This window comes from Manis pentadactyla, chromosome 13 (genome assembly GCF_030020395.1).
Source record: "Manis pentadactyla isolate mManPen7 chromosome 13, mManPen7.hap1, whole genome shotgun sequence".
Taxonomy (NCBI): Eukaryota; Metazoa; Chordata; class Mammalia; order Pholidota; family Manidae; genus Manis; species Manis pentadactyla.
Window position 1 is genome coordinate 66,182,836 of NC_080031.1, and position 23,588 is coordinate 66,206,423.

Below are 23,588 nucleotides of genomic sequence, written 5' to 3' on the forward strand. Positions count from 1 at the left end.
TTTAAAAGTCACATACATAGAAATTGATAATTGTTTTTATTTACAAATACAGAGGCCAAGAACCATGTCAATCATATCCCCACTTCCTCTGCGCAGGGCCTCAGCCACTTTATTTCACCCATCCATCCATCCATCCATCCATTCCCTTTTATCTCCATTCTCCACGCCTGTTTCCAATTCCCACAGGCAAGCATTTTGAGTGTTAAATGTATATTACATTGCTTTATGTGTTATTATAAAAGTACACAGCTATTTAGTACTCCTGCATGTTTGATCTGTGTAAAGAGCTCATTCTGTTCCTTCCTTTACCCCTCAGCATGGTTTTTGAGATCTACCATGTTGTTGCATGCTCATCTAGCCTGTTACATAGGACTTCCTGGTGGACATCTCCCACTTTTGAGTACCCATCCCCATTGATGGGCACCAGATTGCACCAGCTCCCCGCCTCCACAGACCCCATCTCACTGAATACCCCCATACATGTCCCGTTATGGACCTGAGAGGGGACTGTTGGGTTGTACGGTCTATAGACACTCATCATGGAAAAGTCCTGTCTACTGCTCTCCAGAATGCCTGCTCTAGTCTAAAAGCTGAGCACAAGGTTTCCTAGAGGCCTACAATCCCACCTACAACTGGCAAGAAAATTAAAATATTACACAGCACACTAGGGTGGAAAGATGAAGTTACTCCTAGAAGGAAACAGGCCCTGGAATCCCACAGCCTCAAGCTCCCCAGCCTCCCCAAAGGCAGAAGTATGAATACTTCAGACTCGTAACCCATCCCAAGGCATTTCTCTGTGTCATGACCGGGATGAGGAAATGACAGAGGAAGATACACACTCTACCTGCCATTATCTTCTTAAAGCAATGAGTCAGGTCTTGGGACTGGGTTGAATGCAGAAAGAACCATTGTGAAACTTCTCGGGGTGGCTCTTACTATAATCTCTGTTCCCCCAGGACCCCCAGAGGTTTGCAGGTGTCGATGAGGAGCAGAACACAGTGTCATCATGAGCAGCCACCAGCACTTGCAGAGTTCCTGCCCATTGCCACCGTGCTCAATGCTGCAGCTGTTGCTTGCCATCCTGCCCCAGTCCTGGGAGCAAATACTGCTATGCCCAGTTTAAGGAAGAAGCAAATGAGCACATAACAGGTCAGGCTTTGTGGCTGAGGGCCTGAGGAGCAACTGGAATCTGGGACTTCTTAACTGCAAACCATAATTTCTTTCTATGCCTTCCTGGAAGATACTGCAAGAACAACGGGCAGAAATAAGGCTTGCAAGAGAAATTTACCTTGATTCCTTGGGGAACCTGGGAGTTTTATGTGCAGAGCTAAAGCTCCCTGACAGGCCTGTCCTGTGAGTGCTCAGAACCCAACGAAAGCACAGGTCTCATTTTTTTGCTTTGTTACTCCAGGTTTCTAAAGATTTCAGTCTGGCAATTGAGATACAAACTTGTAAACTTCCTTTGGAAAAATCTGACGACCTAAGGATTGTGGAATTTGTTCTGTTAGATTCAAAAGAAATTTTTTTTTAGTATTTTGTTTTCCTTCAGAGGTGTAAATTGAATGACTAATTTGTTTTCACAGTCTGTGGGCTGAGGTTGACAGAAGGAGTGAAATAGGCATCTTTTCTATTCCTAAATAATGAAAAGAAAGAAAATATCCTTGAGAGTTTAGTTTTTGAGAAAACTAAAAAAAAAAATCCTACCTAATGGAATGATAAGGAGATAAATAGTTCAAGAGATGACATCTTCATTCATTCATATGAAATGTAAAAGCTTGTGAAACTTCTGCAGTGGGGATTTTCAGGATTCCCAAATATATCAAGTTCTGGAAGAGGCAGAAACCATTGCCTCTTTTTCCTAGAAAGAAAGATAATCTGTTAACCAGGCAGGAAGCTAATCTTTGCACACACATGGCTGGGCCTACATTTCATAGTTTCTAACACCCCCAGGACCTGATGATGGGGACAGACTGACACAATCCCTGTCCTAGTAATGAAGCCATTGCAGACGTGCTGAGTTGTTCTCTAGACTTCTAGAAAAGCATCTCTGCAGTCTTTTCACCTCAGGTCTTGTAGTAGATGTGTTATGGGCACCATATTATGGGAAACAGACTTAGGACATTTGTGTAAGACAAAGAAATGGGACTTCAAACAAAGACAGCTACCAAAATAGTGACTTCATCAACTATATTTATGCACACATAATATAGACATTAATTATGGGTTTCCATCTACATATTTAGAAAGACTGTAGATAGCTTAACTTTTAGATGTGATGAAGGACAATGATACTAAAATATACATGCATGGGTCTACACACGTTTAAGACTAGAAGCCAATTAATATTCATGGCAAAGAACAATAATGATACATTTTTGGACCACTTTTTTTAAAATTTAAATTCTATTAAAAAAGTAACCAAATAAGAGATTTGTTCTTGATTGTATGTTCAGAGTAATCACAGAGTTTACCTTTCACATACCGCCCATTGCATACCAAGACACCAGACCTATCCTCTATTCTCCACTGGTCACACCTCTGCACTGGGTCTCAATAAATTTTAAAAAGTCTTGAAAATAAAATATGAGGAAAGAAGACATCATTTAATGTGCTTATTGCTCTGCTATGGAAAATAAAGCTCACCCTTAACTGTAATATGTGGTTAAAGGATTAAAGTCATGTGTGGTGAATGACAGGCTCCCTCTGACTGTGCCCGTGAGTGGATTCCTATAAGTCTTACTCCTGTCATGTCGCTCTACCCTCTCACCATGGCTGGCTGGTCTAGAGCTGAACTCTGAGCGAGGAGGGCACAATCCACTTTTCTCTCCCAGAAAGGGGACATTTTGACCTAGAAGCATCTGAGGCAGCGAGCACTCTAGGAGGGGATCTCTGAAGGTGAGTGTGTTCCTGCTCACCAAGGTCCCCAGAGACGTGTGGCTGCCACTCCCTCAAGATCCTCAAAAGGGAGCACTCTTCCCTCGGGGACGCACCGGTTCCCACCCACAGGTCCCTCTACCCCTTGGGTTTTCGGCTTCATCTCTCTCTCTTTTTTGGTTACTTGTAACCAGAGAAAATTCAATTCAACATAGCACAATACCCATATTTAATATGATATTTCAGTGCCCCCATGGAATTTATGGTAAAATGAAGATCATAGAGTCAAATGTTCTACCTAACATTATCTTTTCTGGAGTACAAGAACTCCAAACAGCCACAGCTGATGTGGCTTAGAATTCTTTGAAGATAATTTAAAGTAACGTATTAATAAATGATTTAAGGAATTTGTGGGGAAATGTGGAGCCTGTTAAATAAATGCTAATTTTTTTTTTTTAGTTAAAAATGTCTGATAGACTTTCTCTAGGGTCCCAGCATCATACAGGAGACAATTTGTGAACTGTCACTTAAAAGCCATCCAGTCTTTTATAACCAAATGAGAGTCTTCTTTTAGGGATAAGCACCAAATGTGAATATTTTTGATGACTTGCTCAGGATGCAAAATCCTAAGTCATTATATGGCAGTGAGGTTTCAAAAAGATTTAAAGAGCAAGAAATAGAGCACAACTCTTACCAACACCTGCAGACTACAGTACAGCAGCCACAACATACACGGTCGGCTGTCCTGCCACTCTGAGCTGGATTATATTGTCTCATAGACCCAGTCAGCTCTGGACGAATTTAATAGGTGCATATTGTTTAGTGTGGAGGCAGGCAGCATAATTAAACCCACCACTTCTAATTGTTCTCAAGTTCAGATGAAAGCAACAATTTTGGTTGTCTAACACTCAAGTGTGTTTCCAGTTAACTAAAATCATAGTAAGCACCTCTGGCTTCTTTAGGATCTCTGTCATGAAAACTAATTAGTGGTCCTGCCCTCTCACCACTCCTTTCTTCTGAAAGCAGTGATATCTTGCTGTACCTGAAAATCTCCATCCAGGGCATGGGAAGGCATCATAGAATCTGTCTGATCTCCTTTGTGCTCCAGAAGAAACTGGGGGCCAGTGTTGGGTAAGATTAGTTGTTGTGATTTGGGTTGGAGTTCCAATCTGTACCTAACTAAAACATCCTTTCATGGACTCCTACACTGATCCCTCAAGCAACTGTTTATAAGAGAAGATATTAAAGAATTCTTAGGTCTACCTTTGTAAGACTGTCTTATAAGACTAAGCCTTCCCTGGTCTAAATGAGAATGTCAAACATCTCCCAGGGGTCTCATGGTTAGGCTCAGTGAATGACTCTCACTGTCAATCCATACTGACAATTCTCCCCACTCCGTGAGCGCCAGTGTTTTGTCCAGGTCTTCTTTGCAGCCCTAGCACCTACCATCATGCAAGTTCAATGAATATTTGTCAAATAAGTATTTCTAATTTATCTTCCCTACTAGAATTTAGTTCTCAGAAGGAGTAAGAGCCACGTGGACTTAAGCTTTAGATTGCACCACAGGTCTGACAAATTTCATGCACAGGGAAAGAACTTAAGACAACAATGCATGTTTATTGAATGAAAGAGAAAGCAGTAGTTTAGCAAATACCATGAAACTTCAAATGTAAAAAATCTTCAGTCAAACTGTGGAGTCTGAATGAGGTATCTAAAAAGACTGCTCAAAATGAGGATGAGGGAGATAAAAGGGCACAAAAATCCCAATCATAATATAAGTTGGTCACAGGGATGGTAATACAGGATCGTGGATATAGCCATGGTTCTGTACCATCTTCCTATGCTGACAGATAGTAACTGCACTAGTGGGGTGAGGATTTAATAATGTGTGTACCTGTTGAACAACTATGCTATATACTTGAAACCAATATAATTGTATATAAACTATACTTCAATTTAAAAAAAAGAAGACCCAGTTCTGTCATGTAGTCAAGTCATGCAGTAAAAAAAAAGAAAAAGACTACTCAGAAACTTGGGGCTCTATGCTTGGAGCCAGAAGAGTAGATCCAGACACAAGCTCAGGAGAGAGAAACTGGGGTGGGCGGGAGGCTCAGAGGAAGGGCTCACCGAGAGGTGGAGCACACTCAGCAATCACCTGGGAAGACAAGGTGGGAGTCAGCCCCAGGCCAAAGCCCACAGCTGCCTGCTTCGCAGAGGTTCCTAAATAGTCCCCACACCCCTCTGACAGTTAGTTAGCTGAGTCAAACCAAACCCATCCTCAAAGCTGCTAGGCTCTTTGTCCTCTGCTCTTTCTGCACCCAAGGCTTAACAGGGAAGATAAAAAGACAACAGAAACCCTCACAGTAAAACAGTGCCTTGAAGGGGTGACTTACTTCTCATCTTTGGCAAATGTCCACTAAAGGGTTAACTCAGCAGCTATCCCAGCCTGGAGTTCAGTGAGAGGAGGGACGTGGTGGCCAGACTGATCTCATTCCTCTTCCTCCACCCAGGCTGTCACTCATCTTGACTCTGAAAATCATTCTTTACCTGGAGTTTCAGTGGAACCGAGACTAATAAAATACCACATGCAAAACAAAATATTTTTAAATAAGGGAAGAAGAGACAAACATATAGTGCAGAAAATGCCCCTGAAGTATACACTTTAAAGTGGCTAATAGTTAATTTTTTTAATGTGAATTTTGCCTCAGAAAGAAAAAATAAGTGGAGTCATCTTAATTTGCCAGTCATGAAGTTTGTCCATTCCACTTTGTGTCTGTAAACGGCTGGACCGAGACTAACAGGAACTCGGAACGTGAGGAAGCCTCGGACACGGAATCTGGATTTTAGTCCCAGCTCTGTTTCATCTTGGGGATCCTATAAATTTATTTAATAAAATACTAGGATTAGAATATCTGGTCATTTAGATCTCCTCCAGAAGTAAATTGTTTGATTTAGAAGCTAAAGGCATTTATGTCTTTATTTTTATCTTTCAAAAAGACTTCTTTTACATGTCATTATTCAGTAAGTCCAGACGCCCAGCGATGTGACAAAAGCTTTAAATCCAAGCAAATCATCGTCACTGGGTCCCCTGCCTAGGCGCTCGCTCATTCATGGAAAAAAGCCACAGTTTGACACATTCCAAGACACCAATGCAAATAAAACCTAATCCTGCCCCCAAGAAGTATGCAGGCTACCCGTCCACATTTCCAGAATGCTGTTGGGCAGCTGCATCTGGGGAGGTATCTCCCTGGGCACTAGGTGAAACCTCATCCTGGGCTGGGGAGGGTTCTTGACTGAGTGAGAAAGAATTCTCAGGCAGGTCAGACGAGTGTAGGTAAGGGAGGAATTCATTAAAGTGAGAGTACCTGGGAATGGCAGCTGCCCTGCAGGCTGCGGAGAGCAGAGAGAGGGAAGGGAAACTCACTCAACTCTTGGGCTTAGGGCAGATCCCTCATCAACTCCTAAAGCCAGAATCCCCCGGCACCTAATGTCTGTTGAATCTGTATGGCATGGGAACTAAGTTCCTACCACCCCAGGATTTGGGGGTGCTGCAGAGTGCTGGAAGGAGAGAGATTATGTTCTGACTACTTCCCAAAGGCAAGGAAAGGAGATTTTCAGGAAGGCTCCTAAAGAATATGATCACAGAGCTGCAGTTCTGTCCGGGTCACCCAGGTGACAGGAGCTTCCAAGCCCAAATCAGAGCTCTCAGTAGCAACTCCCAACTTGTCTGAAGTAGGACAGAGGAAGTGAAGACTAGTGCTTAAATCTAGAAAACAGAATGAAATAGGCAAGTAACAAAGACCCTTATCACTGGAAGAGCACAGAGACAAAACACAGTTAGCTGGGCAGTGAGAAGTCTTCATTTAAGGCACAAACTCCACACTCGAGGAAAGGGGGGTGCAGGCAAACTTAGACAGGAGACATGCTTAAAAAGCTGGGGATTCTGTTTTTTAACGATTTTCAAGAATGAGATAAAGGGTCAGAGGAGCATAAGGTTGCCGTGTGGTCCATGATGGCTATCTCTGGTGAAAGACACTGTTCATCATCCACAGTCCGTCCTCCAGATAATTCTGTAAAATAAACTTAACACAAGGAATTTATTGATCTGGTGCCTCTCCAAGATAGTGGTTTCCCTCAAGCACTGGGAACATATCAGTAAGGACCACCTGCCCTGCCTTAAGACAGGGTCAGTTACTGGCTGCTTACCATAAAGTATGTTGGGAATCTTACCTCCTAACTCCCTGGATTTTAAAACAGAATCTTAGCCTTAGGATGGAGTCCCGCCTGTTCCAACTGTACACAAAACTCAGCATTTTCCATCATAGGCAGAAAAAGTTAATCATGATGCTGGTCTCATGTCCCTGCCCTATCTCCAAAAGACAGTCACAATACAGCCCAGCAAGCGTCTCAGCAGCAATCAGGGCAGAGTGACGTGGGAGCTGGGACAGGAGCTGGGCCTTGGGTGAGGCTGGCCCCCAGGGACCTCAGGCAAAGGCTGGGGTGGGGAAGGAGAAGGTGAGCTGGGTGGGAGCTGCCCTTAAAGTTTGGCAGTTGAGACTAGTAGCTCCTCACAGTGCTCTTAATGACAAAGAGAAACCTCCCTTGCAGGAGAGAAAACTGGTAAGAAAAACTTATCCAGGGATCAAGTTCAAGTCACCACTAGGGAACCAATTGGTGCCTAGTGCTTCCTGATCGAACATACTGTGGATTCTGATGACTTTCTATCCAAAGTACCTAATCTGAATATAACTGTAAGGAAACACCAGGCAAACCCAAACTGAAGGACACGACAAAATAAAAGACCAGGACTCTTCAAAAACATTAATGTCATGAAAGACAAAAAGAAAAAGGAACTCTTCCCTATTATGAACTCTTTTTGACACAATAAAAGGTATTTCAAGGAAATCTGTGTTTGTTATTTTTGTGTTAAATGGTATGATTTTTTTGCCCTTACTGTTTGAAAGATAAGGCCTGAGCCATTCACTCAGGGAGAGCCTGAAAGGGTTAACTAGAAACAGCTAGAAGCAGAGGTGGAGAATCCCAAAGAACTTGGCAGGGCTGACTTGCTCATCCCTAAGGGCGGGTCTTCTGGTTCTGCTGGTCTTTGGGGTCAGGTCAGGATGGGAGCATTTTCACCCTGAGCTACAGTGTATGGATCCAACCCATCCCAGAGGGCACCATCCGGGGAGGTGTGTCTAAAATGAATTGTCAGAGCGAGCAGATGGCCCAAGGCAGGCATTGGGAGAAGGGGCAGAGCCAAGGGAGTCAGATGCCAGGGAAGAACAAGGAATGTCCAATAGTGCCAACGAACAGGAGGTTTCCGGAGCAATTTCAGAGGCTTTCGTTATCGCTTAAAGTTGAGCTCTACATTCTACTAATAGAATGTTGCTTGGCCAGGTTGGGTGCTTTGGAATGTTCCAGAATGAAACACAAAGGAAGGATAAGAAAGTTTAAAAGGGGGTTGAAGTCAGTGTCACAAAACACAGGATACAATTGAGCAAAGGCAGGTGGCTCTGACAACACCCCCCCAAAATTAAATCCAATTATTTTAGGAAAGCTGATTGAGTCAGTAACTTCTAATAAACTTTGAAAAATAATGTTTATATGGTTTTAAAACTCTTGAACTCAGCTTGACAACTGGTCGAAAGGATCAAAGAAGTGAGGTTACTGGATATTTGTATTTAAAGTATACCTTTTAGCATCTTACTACGCTGATGGATAGTGACTCTAATGGGGTATGTGGTGGGGACTTGATAATGGGGAGAATCTAGTAACCACAATGTTGCTCATGTGATTGTATATTAATGATACCAAAAGAAAAAAAAAGAATAGAATGATAACTTGTAAGACTTTTGTAATAACACAAATGATGTGTGTAATAAAATTAGTTTTCAAGAAATGGTGGTTATTACAAAAAATAAGTAATTAAAGTATACCTTTTTTGTTTTTAAAAATCTTTTAACTTTTCTTCATCATCATCCTGGGTTTTATGTGATTTTTTTTAAAAAAAGAAACTATCTTGTCATAGTACCTATCTATATAAAATACTCTATAGGAAGAGGTGTTGTTTTTGTTTTCTTAGCTTACATTCCCAGAGCTTTCCATGCCCAAATGGGGGTGCCTGCTATATTATTCAAACAGCACCCTTGATTATTTGGTAAATGCATAATGGGAGAAGGCAAACAACATCTTTAGGGCATGTGGAAATCTCCCAGGTATGCTCCAGACATTTTATTTTGGCAAATTAGAACTTGCAAGTTTTCAGAGTAAACTATGCAATTCTGTCTATTTCTCAACTACTCAAAGGAGGTGAAACTGTCTCCTCCCAAACCTCAAACAAAAATCCAATCTGCAGAAACAGATCTATAGGATTATGTTTTGTTCTGAAACAAAAGATAAATGTCATCAGGGAACTTATATCAAGTTGTCTGTGTTGCTGTGGCATTTATAGAGAATCCCTGGATTGGATTTTCTTAAATCTACTCGTATAATCTGCTTGAGTCAAGAAATTGGACCAACTCAGCAAATTTTGAGGGCTTACAATGCAGACCATTACAACTTTAATAATCAATAAAAGTACTAGAAGAATATTGGATAAGTTTCATATTTCTGAACATTTGGAATTCTTTTAGGAACTTAATCAAATCTCCTTAGCATCAGAACCTTAGGATGCTTAAAGGAATTACCCAAAGTAAATAGAACAAGAAAAGCAGACTATTTAAGGTGTTGACTTAGTGGCAGTATCAATTCAAAACATGAGATGTATTTTTTCTGTTCTTTAAAAAGAACTAATGCCTCAACACCAAAACAACAAATAACCCAATTAAAAAATGGGCAGAGGAACAAACATTTTTCCAAAGACTGTACAGAGGGCCAACAGGCACAAGAAAAGATGCTCCACATTGCTAATCATCAGGGAAATGAAAAGTCAAAACCACAATGAGATATCACCCCACACCAGTTAGAATGGCCACTATCCAAAAGACAAGAAACAAGTGTTGGTGAGGATGTGGCAAAAAGGGAACCCGCCGATTTAAACTGGTGCAGCTACTATGAAAGCAGTATGGAACTAGAAATAGAAATACTATTTGACCCAGTAACCCCACTTCTAGGAATTTCCCCAAATAAAATAAAATCTCTGATTCAAGAAGATACATGCACTTCTATGTTTATTGCCACATTATTTGCAATCAGTATGGAAACAACCAAAGTGCCCACCAATAGAAGAATGGATGAAAAAGAGGTGGTACATATACACAATGGAATATTATTCACTCATTAAAAGTAAAGAAATTCTGCCATTTGTGACAACATGGATGGGTCTAGACTACATAATACTAAGTGAAATAAGCCAGGTGCAGAAAGACAAATACTGCATGATTTCATTTATATGGGGAATCTAAAAACCAAACAAAATAAAATGATCAAAACAGCAGTAGACTCACAGACACTGAGAAGTGACTCATGGTTACCATAGGGGAGATGCTGAGGTGGGTGGGGTGGTGAGGGGGATAGAGAGGCACCAAAATCTCAATCATAATATAAGTTGGTCACAACACGGAAGATATAGTCAATAGTTCTGTAACATCTTTCTCTGTTAACAGATACTGCACTAGTTTGGCTGAAGATTTAATAATGTGGGTAACTGTTGAATCACTATGTTCTATACTTGAAACCAATATAATATTGCATATCAATGATAATTCAATAAGAAAATAGATTTTAAAAATGATAGTAATGGGTAACTGTCTTGCCTGAGGGTTTCAGCCTTGGTCAAGTTCACTATGGTTTGGTGAGACCGGACAATGGAACATACTTGGGGTAAAAAGGTTTATACCCAGCTTTATTCTCATGGCGGTAGGTTGAGCACTAGAATAACATCTGCATCCTACAGTCTGCAGGTCCGTGTCCACCTCCATCTCTGCCTCCACCAAGAGCACTGGGTGGAGCTCTTTATATAGTGACTCAGTCAATAATAGCTCATTGTCTACTGGTGTGGAAGCAATAGCCTAGCAGTAGGCCAATTACATCATCAAGTGTAGCTTGTGGTGTACAGTCAGGTGAGGATCCTGGCCATAGGAACTTCCATTTTCCCCACAATAACATATTGAACTTTTTAAAAAAATCTGAATTCACGAGAGGCTGAGCCAAGATGGCGGCATGAGTAGGGCAGTGGAAATCTCCTCCCAAACCCATATATATATTTGAAAATACAACAAATACAACTATTCTTAAAAGAGAGACCAGAAGATTCAGGACAAGAGCCAAGCTACATCTACACCTGCGAGAACCCAGAGCCTCAGGAAGGGGGTAAGATACAAGCCACGGCCTGGTGGGACCCGAGCATCACCCCTACCCCAGCTCCCCGGCGGGAGGAGAGGAGTTGGAGCAGGGAGGGAGACGGAGCCCAGGACTGCTAAATAACCAGCCCTAGTCATCCGTACCGGGAGCATAGACACAGTGCATGGTGTGCTGGATATTAGAAAAATGGAACAGTAAAACCTGCGAGCGGGTTCCCACAGCTGGTGCCCCTGGGACAAAAGAAAAGCGAGTGCTTTTAAGAGTCTTAAAGGGACAGGAGCCTCACAGCTGCACAGAAGCATCCTGGCACACTGAGCCCAGCAGCTGGGAATCCCAGGAAACGTCGGGCACCCTAACCCCTTGGGCAGCAGCGGGGCTCTGAGACCCCTCACGGCGATAAACAGCCTCCCGCCTGTTCCCCCTCCCGTGCGGCTGCACCATAGCAGATCAGCAGCCTGAGACCGGCCCCGCCCACAGCAGCCATGCAAAGCGTCCTCCACAGCGGCCTGGGCAAGAATCAGAGACCCCATCTGCATGCAGCTGCCCAGCACAAGCCACAAGGGGTTGCCATTCTCCCAGGAGAGGAAGGTGAGGAGCAAGCAGGAAGGGACTTTGTTCTCCCAGCTGACACACATGCCAACTGCCCATGACTACCTCTATAGCCATGAAAAGGCAGAAGAATTTGATCCAGACCAGAATCACACAGACATCCTCACCTGAGAGGGTACCTGGGGGGAGAGACTTAACCAATCTTCCTGAAAAATAATTCAAAATAAAGGTCATAACCATGCTGATGGACTTGCAGAGAAATATGCAAGAGCTGAGGAGGGAGAATACAGAAATAAAACAATCTCTGGAAGGACTTAAAAACAGAATAGACGAGATGGAACAGGCCATTAATGGAATAGAAATCAGAGAACAGGAACGCAGAGAAGCTGATGCAGAGAGAGATAAAAGGATCTCCAGGAATGAAAGAATATTAAGAGAACTGTGTGACCAATCCAAACAGAACAATATTTGCATTATAGGGGTACCAGAGGAAGAAGAGAGAGAAAAGGGGATAGAAAGTATCTTTGAAGAAATAATTGCTGAAAAAGTCCCTGAACTGGGGGATGAAATAGTCTCTCAGACCATGGAAGCACAGAGAACTCCCAACACAAGGGACAAAAGGAGGACAACACCAAAACACATAATAATTAAAATGGCAAAGATCAAGGACAAGGATGGAGTATTAAAGGCAGCCAGAGAGAGAAAAAAGGTCACCTACAAAGGAAAACCCATCAGGCTATCATCAGACTTCTCAACAGAAACCTTACAGGCCAGAAGAGAATGGCATGATATATTTAATGCAATGAAACAGAAAGGCCTTGAACCAAGAATACTGTATCCAGCAAGATTATCATTTAAAGATGAAGGAGGGATTAAACAATTCCCAGACAAGCAAAAGTTGAGGGAATTTGCCTCCCACAAACCACCTCTACAGGATATATTACAGGGACTGCTGTCGATGGAAGCACTCCTAAGGCAAAATAGATGTGACCAGAGAAAATAAAATCACAGCAAAGAAAGGAGAACAATCAAATACTAACTAAAGGCAAGAAATAAAATCAACTACCCACAAAAGCAGTCAAAGGAAACACAAAAGAGCACAAAATAAAACACCTAACATATAAAGAATGGAGGAGGAGGAATAAGAAGAGAGAGAAATAAAGAATCATCAGACTGTGTTTACAATAGCTCAATAAGCGAGTTAAGTTAGACAGTAAGATAGTAAAGAAGCTACGCTTGAACCATTGGTAACCACGAACCTAAAGCCAGCAATGGCAATAAGTAGCTATCTTTCAATAATGACCCTAAATGTAAATGGACTGAATGCACCAATCAAAAGACACAGAGTAATAGAATGGATAAAAAAGCAAGACCCATCTATATGCTGTTTACAAGAGACTCACCTGAAACCCAAAGACATGCACAGACTAAAAGTCAAGGGATGGGAAAAGATATTTCATGCCAACAATAGGGAGGAAAAAGCAGGTGTTGCAGTACTTGTATCAGATAAAATAGACTTCAAAACAAAGAAAGTCACAAGAAGGACATTACATAATGATAAAGGGGTCAATCCAATAAGAAGATATAACCATTATAAATATCTATGCTCATAACACAGGATCACCTACATATGTGAAACAAATACTAACTGAACTAAAAGGGGAAATAGAATGTAATGCATTCATTCTAGGAGATTTCAACACTCCATTCACTCCAAAGGACAGATCAACCAGACTGAAAATAAATAAGGACACAGAGGCACTGAACAACACATTAGAACAGATGGACCTAACAGACATCTACAGAACTCTACACCCAAAAGCAGCAGAATATACATTCTTCTCAAGTGCACATGGAACATTTTGAAGAATAGATCATTTACTAGGCCACAGAAAGAGCCCCAATAAATTCAAAAAGACTGAAATTGTACCAACCAGTTTCTCGGACACAAAGGTATGAACTAGGAATAAATTACACAAAGAAAATGAAAAATCCCACAAACACATGGAGGTTTCACAAAATGCTCCTAAATAACCAATGGATCAATGGCCAAATAAAAACAGAGATCGAGCAATATATGGAGACAAATGACAACAATAATTCAACACCACAAAATATGTAGGATGCAGCCAAGGCCACGCTAAGAGGAAAGTATATTGCAGTACAGGCCTACCTCCAGAAAGAAGAACAATCCCATATAAGCAGTCTAAACTCACAATTAATGAAACTAGAAAAAGAAGAAAAAATGAGGCCCAAAGTCAATAGAAGGAGGGACATAATAAAGATTAGAGCATAAATAAATAAAATCGAGAATAAAACAATAGAAAGAATCAATGAAAGCAAGAGCTGGTTCTTCAAGAAAATAAACAAAATAGATAAACCCCTAGCCAGACTTATCAAGAAAAAAAGGGAGTCTACACACATAAACAGAATTAGAAATGAGAGAGGAAAAATCACTGCAGACACCACAGAAGTACAAAGAATTATTAGAGAATACTATGAAAAAGTACATGCTAACAAACTGTATAACATAGAAGAAATGGACAACTTTCTAGAAAAATACAAACTTCCAAGGCTGACCAAGGAAGAAACAGAAAATATAAACAGATCAATTACCAGCAATGAAATTGAAGCAGTAATGAAAAAACTACCTAAGAACAAATTCCTGGACCAAATGGCTTCACCGCTGAATTTTATCAAACATTTAGTGAAGACCTAATACCCATTCTCCTTAAAGTTTTCCAAAGAGTAGACGAAGAAGGAATACTTCCAAACTCATTCTATGAGAGGCCAGCATCACTCTAACACCAAAACCAGGCAAAGACACCACAAAAAAAGAAAATTACAGACCAATATCCCTGATGAACATACATGCAAAAATGCTCAACAAAGTATTAGCAAACTGAATTCAGAAATACATCAAAAAGATCATCCATCATGATCAGGTAGGATTTATTCCAGGGATGCGAGGATGGTACAACATATGAAAATCCATCAACATCATCCACCACATCAACAAAAAGAAGGACAAAAACCACATGATCATCTCCATAGATGCTGAAAAAGCATTCAAAAAAATTCAACACCCATTCATGATAAAAACTCTCAACAAAATGGGTATACAGGGCAAGTACCTCAACATAATAAAGGCCATATATGACAAACCCACAGCCAACATCATACTTAACAGCAAGAAGCTGAAAGCTTTTCCTTTAAGATCGGGAACAAGACAAGGATGCCCACTTTCCCCACTTCTATTCAACATAGTACTGAAGGTCCTAGCCACGGCAATTAGACAACACAAAGAAATAAAAGGCATCCAGATTGGCAAGGAAGAAGTTAAACTGTCCGTTTGCTGATGACATATTATACATAAAATACCATAAAGAATCCACTCCAAAACTACTAGATCTACTATCTGAATTCAGCAAAGTTGCAGGATACAAAATTAATACACAGAAATCTGTGGCATTCCTATGCACTAACAACAAACTAGCAGACAGAGAAATTAGGAAAACAATTCCATTCACAGTTGCAACAAAAAGAATAAAATACCTAGGAATACACCTAACCAAGGAAGTGAAGGACCTATACCCTGAAAACTACAAGACACTATTAAGAGAAATTAAAGAAGATACCAATAAATGGAAACTCATCCCATGCTCATGGATAGGAAGAATTAATATTGTCAAAATGGCCATGCTGCCTAAAGCAATCTATAGATTCAATGCAATTCCTATCAAAACACCAACAGCATTCTTCAATGAACTAGAGAAAATTGTTCTAAAATTCATATGGAACCACAAAAGACCTTGAATAGCCAAAGCAATCCTGAGAAGGAAGAATAAAGCTGGGGGCATTATGCTCCCCAACTTCAAGCTCTACTACAAAGCCACAGTAATCAAGACAATTTGGTACTAGCACAAGAACAGACCCATTGACCAATGGAATAGACTAGAGAGCCCTGATATAAACCCAACCATATATGGTCAAGTAATATACAATAAAGGAGCCATGGATGTGCAATGGGGAAATGACAGACTCTTCAACAGCTGGTGTTGGCAAAACTGGACAGCTACATGCAAGAGAATGAAACTGGATTATTGTTTGACCCCATACACAAAAGTAAACTCAAAATGGATTAAACACTTGAATGGAAGTCATGAAACCATAAAACTCTTAGAAGACAACATAGGCAAACATCTCCTGAATATAAGCATGAGCAACTTCTTCCTGAACACATCTCCCCAAGAAAGGGAAACAAAAGCAAAAATGAACTCATGGGACTACATCAAACTAAAAAGTTTCTGTATGGCAAAGGACACCATCAACAGAACAAAAAGGCATCCTACAATATGGGAGAATATATTTGTAAATGACATATCTGAGAAGGGGTTAACATCCAAAATATATAAAGAACTTACATGCCTCAACACCCAAAAAGCAAATAATCCAATTAACAAATGGGCAGAGGATATGAAGAGACAGTTCTCCAAAGAAGAAATTCAGATGGCCAACAGACACATGAAAAGATGCTCCACATCACTAATCATCAGAGAAATGCAAATTAAAACCACAATGAGATATCACCTCACACCAGTAAGGATGGCCAGCACTGAAAAGACTAAGAACAACAAATGCTGGTGAGGATGCGGAGAAAGGGGAACCGTCCTACACTGCTGGTGGGAATGTAAGCTAGTTCAAGCATTGTGGAAAGCAATATGGAGGTTCCTCAAAAAACTAAAAATGGAAATACCACTTGACCCAGGAATCCCACTCCCTTGGAATTTACCAAAAGAATACAACTTCTCAGATTCAAAAACACATATGCACCCCTATGTTTATCACAGCAATTTTTACAACAGCCAAGATATGGAAGCAACCTAAGTGTCCATCTGTAGGTGAATGGATAAAGAAGATGTGGCACATAGACACAATGGAATACTATTCAGCCATAAGAAAGAAACAAATCCTACCATTTGCAACAACATGGATGGAGCTGGAGGACATTATGCTCAGTGAAATAAGCCAGGAGGAGAAAGACAAATGCCAAATGATTTCCCTCATTTGTGCAGTATAACAATGAAGCAAAACTGAAGGAACAAAATAGCAGCAGACTCAGAGATTCCAAGAATGAACTAATGGTTACCAAAGGGGAGGTGTGTGGGAGGGCAGGTGGGGTGACATGAGAAGGGGATTGAGGGGTATTATGTTTAGTACACATGGTGTGGGGGATCATGGGGAGAACAGTGTAGCACAGAGAAGGCAAACAGTGATTCTACAGCATCTTACTACACTGATGGACAGTGACTGCATTGGGTTATGGGTGGAGACTTGATAATACGGGTAACTGTAGTAACCACATAGTTTTATTATGTGAAACCTTCATAAGATTGTATATAAATAATACCTTAATTTAAAAAAAAGAAAGAAAGAAAGAGAGGTGGTCTCAGCTAATCAATGTAGGCCAGCTACTGCGGGTGCGCCCTGTGTTCCCACCCACTCATGCACCTTGGCATTGAGAGCCACAGATGTCCTTGTGTTACTGTGGTGCTTCTCTCCTCAGCCTTTATGAAAACCTCCTATTTTCCTTGCATGTCAGTTCTCTGCCCTGTCACAGGAACAGCTCTGCCAATTTAAATGTGACTCTAGTATAAACAGTAAAATGATTTAAGAATGAGAAAAAAACATGATGAAAGCAAATCAGAGTGAGAGAAGATATTCATTAAACATCTACCTGATAAAGGACTGGTATCTAAAATACATAATAACTCCTACAAATCAGTAAGGAAAAGACAGACCACCCTAATGGAAACATAGGAACATGATTTAAACAATAACACCACAAAGGAGGATATGCAAATAGCCAATAAGTATATGAAAAGGCCTCTGTCCATTTCAGGGAAATGCAAACTACAACCATAGTAAGATACCCTTACCTACTCACAGAAATGACTAATACTGACAAGTGTTAATTAACAAGAGGAACCCAAGTGTTGAAAAGGCTGTAGAGGACGTGGGATTGTCAGACATTCCTGGTGAGAGTGTTAACTGGTCCTACAATTCTAGGGAACATTTTGGCAGTCTATTAAATATGAAAATGTACATCTCCTATACTGGAAATTTCACCCTAATACTCAGACATTAGTCACCAAAAGGCGTGCCCTAGAATTTTCAGAACAGCACTGTGGGTCTAGTCCCCCAAATGGAAACAATCCAAATGTCTATGAACAGTAAAATGAAAAAACAAACTGATACAGTCACACAATGGATTACCATACAGCAATAAAAAGTACAACCATTCCTGTACCCTTTCTCAGGAGGCTACCAGAGGATGTGCCTTCAATGAAGAGAGTAAGTCAAGATAAAGGAAGATATTGGTTCTTTGGTTCTGAGAAATCAAGGGTCCAACACAATAGACAAAAATATTCTCCAGAAAGCTGATGAAGGGCGATCCCAGAGCACCGCTACTCAGTGCCCCTGGAGGCCACAAATCCTGACAGGAATCCAGGAGGGATTTCTGCCCACAGAAGGAACTAAGTGAATACCTAATGTAAATGACCTTACTGAGAAGAGAATTTCAAAACTGGGGGAAAGTTTAGGGTTTGCTATGGTCTGAATGTTTTTGTCCCCCCCAGATTCCTATGTTAAAATCCTAACCTCCAAATGATGGTATTAAGAGGTGGGGACTTTGGCAGGGGAGTAGGTCGTAAGGGTGCAGCCCTCACAAACAGGATTAGTGCTCTTGTACAGGAGACCACACAGAGCTCCCTAGTCCTGTCCACCATGTGAGGACACAAAGAGGAGACTGAAACTCAGAAAGAGCCCTCACCTGACCACGCTGGCGTTCTACTGATCCAGGACCTCCAGCCTCCACAACTGTGAGAAATAAATTTCTGTTGTTTATGAGCCACCCAGTCTGTGGTATTTGTTACAGTGGCTGGAATGGACTAAGCCAGGGTTGAACTAGTAAGAAGCACTATTCAGAGAAGATGAAGTGGGGGATGGGAGGGGCAGTAATTATTAAATGTAGGGTAGGGAAGCAGCAGTGAGGCAGAGAAGAATGTTATACAGGGGAGAACATTCAAATATACCACCTGGCTTGGCAGTGAATAGTGTTTCCATAGTGAGAACAATGAAATACTGAATATTTAAGCACTTTTACAATGTTATTCCATTTGGAGACAGAGGGATGAGAATTATGCCTACATGCCAAGGGCACTGTGTGTGTGAGTGTGTTTGTGTGCGTGTGAGAAAGAGGGAGAGGGAGAGAGGACCCAGACAGAACCCACCTTAAGTTCGCATCTCCCAAAGTGTGAAATGAACGGGAAATACCTAAAATGAGGAATTTAGGAAGTGGTATGATGAGCATGTTAGAGACGTGGATGATGGTTAAGTATGAAGAGAATGAGCAAAAACAGTTATAAGCATTGTTCTGGGAAATGGGAAATGGAAGGGGCATGTGGGTGAGGTGACAGGTCAGTGGGATGCGAACAGCTAGGACTTAAGAAATAAGAAAACTTAGTGGGTTATTTGACTCTTAACATCATGTGTATATGATTCTTGGTAAAAATAAAGTAAGAATGCATGGTCCACTGTGTTCAATGCCACCAAGAACACCAGGATAGAAATGATTACCACGTTTGGTGACATCAGCCCATTGATGATCCTTGAAAAGATCAATTACCAAGAATTAAAAATTGGTAGTGATAAAAATTAATAACACTACCTTAATAAAAATTTTTTAAAAAGTAATAACACTTACACAACTTTAATTTTCTCAGGAATTGCCCATATTTTAATTGTTATCTTTGTTTCAGTTGGTTTTCTCTCATCTTCTATGTGTGGAACCCTAAGGAGCTACCCATATAAATATTTTTAGTTTGTTATTGATTACAGGTTCCCACTGCCATTCTCTTTAAAGTCATTTGGTTATAGAAAACTTCAAAGGATAAATAATGTGTAATCTCCACCCATTGCCACCCACCCTGCACTAATTCCTCACTTGTACTGGAGGGTCTCTCCCAGGGAGTAGATAGGAGTCCTTTTTTGCTTTAGGGAAAGGGTTCCATTATTAGCCTTTTCACATCCTAAAGCTGTGTCTAGGGGAAGACTGAAAAATTCAGACACACGTTTACAGACCCCCGCCCTCCTTTCTACACCAACCCCTTCCGACCTTCCGATCGAATTAAGATTCCACTGGAGGAAGGAGAGGAGGGGAGAGCCCTCAAGGGAAGCAGTGGGCGGATACAGGAATCAGACTTCGGCCTAAATAAGGAGGCCCGGGGTCTGCAGCCAGTCAGCCCCCAGAGCCCGACCAGCCTCCAGGTGAGACAGCTAAATGCTCTGCGGTGTCGCCCTGGTGATTATCCATGTCTGGTCACTGGGCCTCCCCTTGCCAAAGCCCAGAGCAGTCAGCATACCACCCCCACCCTGCTTGTCTGTCGGGAATGACGAGCCCCTTTCCCAACAGAGGCTTTGCCACCTCCTAACCCCTCAGCTCCATGTGGTCAGCTGGCCCTCACCTGAGCAGGAGCGGACCAGACAGAAGTGGGGTGGTGGGAAACACACCTTCGTTGTCTTCACAGCTGCAGGTGGGCCATCAGGTGGAGCAGAACCTAAGGGCAGAGAGGGATGGAGGGGGACTTTTACTTGGCAGCTCACGTTTCCAGACACCACCTAGCGGCAACCTCCCCCTCCAGAAATTCCACCGGGCCCCGGGCGTCTGGGTAAGGTGGAGAGGAAAAGCCGGTCCTGGCTGTAACCTTGTCCAACTGTGCTGAGGGGAGTGGGGAGGAAATCTGTCGTCTTTTTGCAGGGTGGCTACATTAATGTCAACCGTTTTGTTAACTCAGCATTTTTCCCACAAGTTTTCAAATGAAACCTGTTGCCTTTGTTTACTTTATGAAGTTAACTATTTCAAGAATTTAAATACCAAAGTTTGCCAAAAATACTCTGTACTCTTCCCTTTATAGCACTGCCTGTTGGATAAGACTGATCAACGAGAGGCCAGATGTGATTTAAAATCCATACAATTCCAAAGAATGATTAAGTATGAAGTAATTTGTTTTGAACTAACAAACTAGTTTCAGCTGAATTATTTGTAAGATTTTTAAATGACCCAAATACATTTTTACTAAACCTAGACCCTCCCATACGTGTAAGAGCACGACAAGGTCCATTTCCTAAGCTGTCTGATAAGCAGGTGCCGGTGCTGCCAAACACTGGACTCCCAGCGCTGACACTTCACTTGTGCAACTTTGGTTTCTGAGGTTGTAAGTAGTTATCTAAGCTACACTTAGACAGAAGGGGAACAGTCAAATGTTTTGCAAAATCCTGTAAGGTTTCCTATGCATTGCTAACACTTACATTAATTTTAATCTTTTTTCAAACCTTTAGTGAATTAGAATTTTGTATTTTAAGAGTTAGGCTTTGTGACAATAAAAGTAGCTATTTCCCTGACAGTCTTTCAAAAATGAGTCTTCAAGCATCATATAAATACTGTACTACACTTTCCTAAGAACCTGCTGTTTTCAGAACTGAAATAGTAAAATGTCTAAATTAAACCTAAATGCCTATAATCCCAAGGTGGTTTCCACATTCACATAGAAAGGCATGACTGCTAAAACATTAGGAAATCAGACACCCTCTGGCAGTTTAAAAGACACTTAAGCATTCTTTCATGAAAAGATAAAACCTGTGGCTGAAAACATTAGATTGTCTTGAATGTGGAAACACAGATTTAATAATATTGGATGGACTCTTAACAAACCCCTAAGGGCTCTCACAAGAGCATAGCAGCTACCTTGAGGAGCAAAGCCCAAGCAGGGTTTAGCAATACCTCATGTGAAAATGATTTAGGGAATGCAGCCAGCATATTAGTATACACCCATTGTGAGGTTTCCACCAGAGAAAAAAAGCCCGTATGATCCTGGTCTACATTAATAGAAAAGCACTGATGACAGGTGCTCTCTCTACTCCAGAAGCATGACGTGCAATTCTGGTTGTCTCACGTAACTGCAGGGCACCCAGTGCTCCCCCAGTAGTTGTGAGAACTCCTGGATGGGAGGTGGTGTGTTTAGGTTTCTATTTTATTTTACAGATTTTAACTGGAATTCTCAGGAAACCAGAGCCTAATTACTTGCAGAAAAAGAAACAGATTAGGGCCGTCCAGATGTTGCTGGCTCGGCAGTTCTCAGCTGCAAGGAACTTCATAGTTTTCATCTCTTGCCCACAGGTCCCAGGCTACTGGGATCCATCTCCCCATCCTGGGATTTCCCCCCACATCTTTTTTGTTTCTTACTTCAAAGGCTTCCATGCTTCAAAATTGAACCTAAAAATTCCCATTTGTTATTCAGAAGCCCTTCCGTTACTTTTATTCAGCCTACAGGACTTTCTCTCTTTTGACTGAAAGGCAAATTAAGGTATGATAAAGAAAGAGAGAGGGAGAGGGAAAGGAGGAGGAGGAGGAAGGGTGGGAAGGGGACGCGGGATGGAGAAGAAAAAGCAGTTTCCTACTTAAATGAGAGACTGCTTGTTGTTGGGGCAACGTGCAAATTTTCTTCCCTTTACACACAAACTTTCCTTTTCAGCCCTGATTGTTTTTTTTTCTCAGGCTGAATCCCCAGCAGTAACCTGCTGAGACAAGGGCATGAACACGTGCTAAGACTTTTCAGCAGCTCCCCTGCGGGCTCCTTGGCTTCGGTCAAGCATTCCACGAGCTGCTCGGCTCACCTTGCCCACACTTGCGTTCTCAAGGTTCCGGTGAAATAAAAAAGTTGTTTCCTGCCACCCTCTCCCTGAAGAAACCCGGAATCCCTATCATAGAGATCACCCTTTGCATGGTGGCGTTTTCTTCTACTACTACTACAATAGTATTATACACAACAGTAAAAGTAACTTCATTCGGGTTTCCGGACCCGATTCCAAGGTGTGTACGTGTCGGGGCTGAGTTGGGGGGTCTTCCCACAAACTCAAAGCAGTACTCGACCAGCAGGATGTCCAAGAACTAGATTCTCGTGCTACCTGCCCCGAGACATCATCGAATTCCCCAGGTTAAGGGCTCCCTCCTACAAGAGTGCCCTCCACTCCCCACTCCAGACGCTGGTCGCAACCCCAGGCAGTTCCCTGTGCTTCTGACCTGCTGGTTTCAGGCTGGAGGTCCCCACGATCTGCCCCTTGGGTTCGATTAATTTTCTAGAGCAGCTCACAGAACTGAGGAAAACACTCACCTTTACCAATTTAATAAAGGATTCCTTTAAGGATACAAGTTAGCAACCAGATGAAGAGAGACAGAGGGTACTTCCGAATAAAGGAGCTTCTATCCTCGTGGAGCTTGGGTCCTGGCTCGGTGGCACGTGGAGGCACCCTGGCTCTCCAGGCAGAGAAGCAGGATTCAGGAGAGTGATTTGTTCTCCTCAGAGGTTTTTGTGAGGGCTTCCTTGCACAGTCATGACTGACTAAATTTTTGCCATTGGCTGATTCAACCTCCAGCCCTGCCCTTGGGCGGGTCCAAAAGTCTCTCATTAACATGACAAAACACCCATTTCACATTTAAGACTGCAGTGCTTTCTGGCACTGTGGATGAAGACCAAATATACCTGAGATATATGTATTTGGTCATATAAATGACCAAATATGTACTTCTTATAATTCATTACATCGCACCTCTATTGCTGGCATTAATGGAAATGTTTCTGGTATTTCACCATTAAATATGACACTGGCTTTTGGTTTAAGATATACACATTTAAAACTAGGTCAAAAAGATCCTCATTTTGCATTAGTCAAAATTCTTGGTTTCAAATATCAGAAACAGAATCTAGGTAACCGAAGGGAAGAAAATTGTGGAAAGCTATTGGATT

General features: G+C 41.7%; 1 long non-coding RNA gene across 4 annotated transcripts; it reads right to left on the minus strand.

Annotated features, from left to right (window-relative positions):
- Positions 1 to 67: 67 nt before the first annotated feature.
- Positions 68 to 23,147, minus strand: LOC118921384 (uncharacterized). Of its 4 annotated transcripts, XR_008993272.1 has the most exons (5): positions 22,956 to 23,147; positions 20,250 to 20,342; positions 5,268 to 5,444; positions 1,705 to 1,858; positions 68 to 1,243 (listed from the first exon to the last, which is right to left on the minus strand). It is a non-coding gene; the product is annotated as an uncharacterized LOC118921384 (long non-coding RNA). The 4 variants fall into 4 exon arrangements; XR_008993273.1 differs by lacking the exons at positions 68 to 1,243; positions 1,705 to 1,858 and adding an exon at positions 1,865 to 5,029; XR_008993271.1 differs by lacking the exons at positions 68 to 1,243; positions 1,705 to 1,858; positions 5,268 to 5,444 and adding an exon at positions 5,468 to 5,748 and having other exon boundaries at positions 22,956 to 23,143.
- Positions 23,148 to 23,588: the final 441 nt, after the last annotated feature.